The sequence below is a fragment of the Solanum stenotomum genome, unplaced genomic scaffold, assembly GCF_019186545.1.
Source record: "Solanum stenotomum isolate F172 unplaced genomic scaffold, ASM1918654v1 scaffold23267, whole genome shotgun sequence".
Taxonomy (NCBI): domain Eukaryota; kingdom Viridiplantae; phylum Streptophyta; class Magnoliopsida; order Solanales; family Solanaceae; genus Solanum; species Solanum stenotomum.
In genome coordinates, this window is record NW_026027418.1 from 152,848 (window position 1) to 158,847 (window position 6,000).

The following is a 6,000-nucleotide window of genomic DNA, read 5'->3' on the forward strand; positions in this document are numbered from 1 at the left end:
AAGAGCTTGACAAAGTGTTATTATTTTTCTCTTTTTACTTACTTTTATTACTCATGGCTCAAAAGAAATGCATATTAAGTATTGAAATACGCAATTCTGAGGTATTTCTTATGGTGAAGAACCATTTAAATTTGTTCATTTCTTCTACTTCTAAAGAATTACCAGAATAATATAAGATATATACGAAAAATTAGCAATAGAGTTTTATTTAGATGATATTAAAAAATAGAGAAAAATAATTATTTAGACGATGATGAATAAGAGAAAAAACAAGGACAAAGAAAGAATCAAATATCAAAGAAGAAATGAAATAGAAATATTTATCTCTTTTTCCTCCTATTTTTAGTTTCATCATTTATTTTTTGGAATTAAAGGAAGATTCGTCGGATAGTAAATTTATCATTTGACAAAAATAAGAAAAAAAATCAAGTCCTTAAATATGTTTATCCGAATTTTATGTATTAACATAATAATATATGAAATTTTTTTCTTAATAAATTAGTCTTTTAATTTTGAAAAATATTTGATAATAAAATGTTATTCACTCTAGCTCTAATTCTACAAAAAAAAATTGTATTGTGATTTCATCAGTTTTCTTATTTCTATAATTGATTTTTTATTTCTTGTATCATAATTATTTTTTAAAATAAATTTACATATATATTTCTTAATTGCGCGAAGCACGGCCAAATTCCCTAGTATACTCAATATTCATGATTCATGTCCAATGCTTCACTTAAGAAAGTCAAGATGTTTGGATAAAAGGTTTGTACTACATTTCTATGATTGTAATTATATGATCCTATAGATTCAATTTTTATGTTTGACACGAAACTCTAATTTTATGGGATCACACCGAGCAATTCACAGACAGATTCAATGTTAAATTTTCACTAAAGAGATTTAAAGTATGTATCATCTCTCCATAATTTAGATGTTTGTAAATTTCAAAAATATTACTAAGGGTAAAATGAGAGAGAAAATAATTAATTTTATTTAAACTTCTAAAATAAACGACTACTTTTAAAAATTCATGACATATAACTTGAGACGGAAGAACCACTAAAGTCGGAGAGTCATTTGGATAACCATTAGGGGTCGTTTGGTACAATATGCATAACGCAGAGATTAATAATGCATGGATTAATAATGCAGGGATTAGTAATGCATGGATTAGTAATGCAGGGATTATTTTTTATCAAGTGTTTGGTTCGTTGTTTCCCATTTAATCTTATGTTTGGTTTAAAATTCTAGAAAAAGTTTCTTTCCTATTATACCCTTGAGTTATTATGAGATTTTATATTTCATTTAATTTGTCAAGTTAAATACTAAAATATATTTAAAAAATTATTATTAATTTTGAGGTGTGATATGCCACCATAGAGATCCTTGATAGCACGGTATATTTCTAATTTTTTTGTTGGTCAAATACCTTGAACTTAACATAGATTTAAGGCTACTTAAATTGTTCAAATACACAAAGCTTTTTTTTTAAAAAAAATAGTTCAAGTGGTCAATCGACGAACTACATTTTAAAAAAAACGAAAAAAATCAACCCAATATAACAAATCAAACATGGAGAAAAAAAATATTAATTTGTGAAATCATCAAATCACATGGAACGAATTTGGAGAATTTAAAAGAATATTTATAAATATTCTCATATAAATAAATAAAAAAACATTAAATTACAAAAAAAAAAATTAGGAAAAAAGATTTGGGGATAGTTTAGTCATTTAGGGGTCGTATCTAAGGATTGTTAAACCTTGGATTACTTATCCCTCCCTTTTCTAAGGATTAGATAAGACCTTGTATGAGGTATAACTAAACCATGGATTAGGTTAAATAAAGTAACCAAACAATATTTTTGTTGGACTAAATTTTAATCCATGGACTATTTTGATTAATACCTCCTACCAAACGGGTCCTAAATCCAAAAAGGATTTTGCTCCTCCCTATTTTCTTTTTCTTCATTTTTTTCAAGTATTTATTTGGATAAGATACACATGTTATAGATTTAAATCAAGGATTGAGATTTAATAAATGAAAGAAAAGCCTTTAACATGATTAAGATATTAGAAATTTTATATAATTACTCCCAAAATATAAGAAAATCCCGCAATTCTAATCACTAAATTTATTCTTTTTTTCTTTTTAAAGCAGCACTATAAGTACAAATTATTCTTTATTATATTAATATTTATTTTTTCAAATATTTAAGTATTTGATTGTTACATTATTTACCTTACCTGTTCGACTGAAGAAAAAATTACTCTAAATTTGTAAGTATGATATTTTTTTTCACTAAAGGCAAGTAAGAAAAGTTATTAATATATTTATGGAAAGTATCACGTGCAACTAAATTTGTGGGCTTAAAATATATTTTATTAATAAGTATATGGAAGTAATTTATTATCTTAGTCGTAGTTGAAACGTATCTTTATTTTATTAAAATAAATCTCAATTATTGATTTAAATTTAAAACATGCCTCCGTCCAAATAAAAACATGAAAAAAATGAACGATAATGATGTCGAGCCAAATTAAATCCCTATAAAATACCTCACCAAATATAGCAACATATCTCAAATTGTAATAATTAAAGCATTTTAGAGAGAGAAAGAAAAAAAATAAGCAATGGCTGATACTACTATCACACGTCCATTGGCAAATTATCATTCAAGTGTTTGGGGAGATTATTTCCTTTCCTACACTCCTCAACTCACGGTATGTTTCGTTTTTCTGTGAGATAGGCTTGGTGATAAATTTGATATATCGTATTTGTTTCTTTGTTCATATCATGATCAGTAGTAGCTACCATTATTTTCATAATTTCTCGTCCTACAATTTCTATTACCTCCCGATATTTTATGTGCTTTGGTTATCGTATTGTTTAATTATTGTTATTGTTCCATGTTCCTATTATATCATATGTCATTTTTACTACTGAAATAGTACATGTACGGTTGTACCTCCACTAGGTAGAGGTAAGATGCACTCTACCTTCTTCTAATCCCACCTATAGAGTTATACCGACTATATTGTTGTTGTTTTATTGCACTTGTTGCTATAGTAGAACAATAATAACACTTAACATTTGGTGCAGGAAATTAGTAGCCAAGAGAAACTTGAACTTGAAGAATTGAAAGAAAAAGTCAGGCAAATGTTAGTGGAAACTCATGATAATAGTACCCAAAAACTTGTCTTGATTGACACCATCCAACGATTGGGAGTGGCATATCATTTCGAAAACGAAATCAAAACATCCATTCAGAATATTTTTGATGAATTTGAACAAAATAAAAATGAAGATAACAATGATGATGTTTGCGTTGTTGCTCTTCGTTTTAGACTAGTGAGACGACAAAGGCATTACATGTCTTCTGGTATCGTATCTCTACTCTAATTATCCTATGCAGCTTATTAATGTTGATTACTACTTCCTTTATGGTGAAAAGTAAAATGTTTAACGAGATGAATTTAGAATTAATCTTTACGAATTCAAAATATAATATTTATAGTACTTAGATGAGGCTTATAAGTTAAAACTTATGTATATCTCGAAAAAGTTGTTGAATATCTAACTATGACGATAATTAATCAGATGTGTTCAAAAAATTTATCAACGATGATGGAAAATTCAAGGAAACTCTTACTAAAGATGTTCAAGGCTTATTAAGTTTATACGAAGCAACACATCTAAGAGTACACGGAGAAGAAATTCTTGAAGAAGCTCTATCTTTTACCGTTACTCATCTCAAGTCCATGAGCCCTAAATTGGACAATTCACGCAAGGCCCAAGTTAGTGAAGCCTTGTTCCAGCCCATTCATACAAATGTACCAAGAGTGGTAGCTCATAAATACATACGTATTTACGAAAATATTGAATCGCATGATGATTTGCTTTTGAAATTTGCAAAATTGGATTTCCACATTTTGCAAAAAATGCACCAAAGAGAGCTTAGTGAACTAACAAGGTAAATATATGTATCCTCTTTAATTAATCATATTCATATGTATATATATTCTTCGTATGATATATTATACGTATAATATACATATATAGGTGGTGGAAAGATCTTTATCATTCAAACAAATATCCATATGCAAGAGACAAACTAGTGGAATGTTATTTTTGGGCAACAGGGGTGTATTTTGGGCCACAATACAAACGTGCAAGAAGAACGTTAGCAAAATTAATCGTTATCATTACAATTACTGATGATCTATATGATGCTTATGCAACTTACGACGAACTTATGCCTTATACCGACGCAGTTGAGAGGTAAAACTTATATAAACTTAATTAATAGTTAAATGTACAACGTTGTTACGTTGAGTAAGAAATATATGTGTCATTTATGTATGTACAGATGTGACATTAGCGCTATGGATTTGATATCGTCCTATATGAGACCTCTTTATCAAGTCCTTTTAGACTATTTTGATGAAATGGAAGAAGAATTGACCAAAGATGGTAAAGCACACTATGTCTACTATGCAAAAATTGAGGTAAGCTAAGTTTGCTATGAATACAACTTGGCTCCATTAATCAGTTAAATCATAAATCGATATCAGTTATTTTACAAACAACGCTTCTGATATATATTTATTTATTTATTTTAGATGAATAAGTGGATCAAAAGCTATCTTAAGGAAGCAGAATGGTTGAAAGATGACATTATTCCAAAATGTGAGGAATATAAGAGAAACGCTACTATAACTGTTTCCAATCAAATGATTTTGATTACTTGTTTGATTGTTGCGGGGGAATTTATATCCAACGAGACTTTCGAATGGATGATAAATGAGTCTTTGGTCACTCCAGCTTCATCACTAATCAATCGATTAAAGGACAATATTATTGGACATGAAGTAAGTATATATAAATACGCTAACATATTATATAGTTTGAACTTATAAAAATAGATATTTAATTTAAATGTCATACTGTATTTGATGTAGCATGAACAACAAAGAGAACATGGAGCTTCATTCATTGAATGTTACATGAAAGAATATAGAGCTTCAAAACAAGAGGCATATGTTGAGGCTCGAAGGCAAATTGCAAATGCATGGAAAGATATAAACACTGATTATTTACATGCTACTCAAGTACCACGTTTGTCCTCGAACCTGCCTTAAATCTTTCACGCATCGTAGATATTCTCCAAGAGGATGATTTTACGGATTCACAAAACTTCCTTAAAGACACAATCACCTTGTTGTTTGTTGACTCTGTCAATAGTACATCATGTGGATAATCGTATCATTCATCAAATTGTGATTACTGGTTTCAACATTTCTAAGTGGTTGATGAAATAATGTGTGTGTGTGGGGGGGGGGGGGGGGGGGTTTATATATAATTCTATCGATGTTTGCATGAGTTCTTGACTTCTTGTGTGTTGTATTTTCATTCATATTGTAGTTTGTATTGAAACTAGGATATGTCACTCCTAGTAGTTGGATTATTGTATCAATCAATTCAAGTTTTTATGTTCTATATATTACCTGGTGTTATTGTTAGGTGTTTATTTTGATTTGTTTTTACCATATTTGATTTTTATTTTTCTTGAAGGAAGGGTTACATATTTACCATAAATTTGGTGTTTCATTTTTCCTAAATGGAAATTTTAAATCTCCCATACTTTGTTAGTCCTTTGAGAAAAATGTTTTGGGCTTTTTGAAGGTATATATCGTAACAAATATATCCGAAGTCTCTAAAGCTTATGAATTTAGGATTTCGTTCTTTGAAAATTCGTGAATTTCAAAGTAATAAAGTGTATACATTCAATAATTTTTGAGTACCAATACAAAATTTAGACGAAAACTATTGAGTTCGGCCAAATTCGTAATTATAACTAGAACTCCACCTCTGAGTGGCAAAAATTAAAATCAAAGAAAGAGGATTCAATACGACAACATTGCAATTTTTATTAAAAGAAAAATATAAGTGAAAAGATCCATGTCATGTGCCAGCACGAGCTCAATACTTTAGATA

The 6,000-nt window shown here is 28.8% G+C and overlaps 1 pseudogene; it reads left to right on the top strand.

Annotated features, from left to right (window-relative positions):
• Positions 1-2,597: 2,597 nt before the first annotated feature.
• LOC125851193 (sesquiterpene synthase 14b-like) lies at positions 2,598-5,352 on the top strand (annotated as a pseudogene).
• Positions 5,353-6,000: the final 648 nt, after the last annotated feature.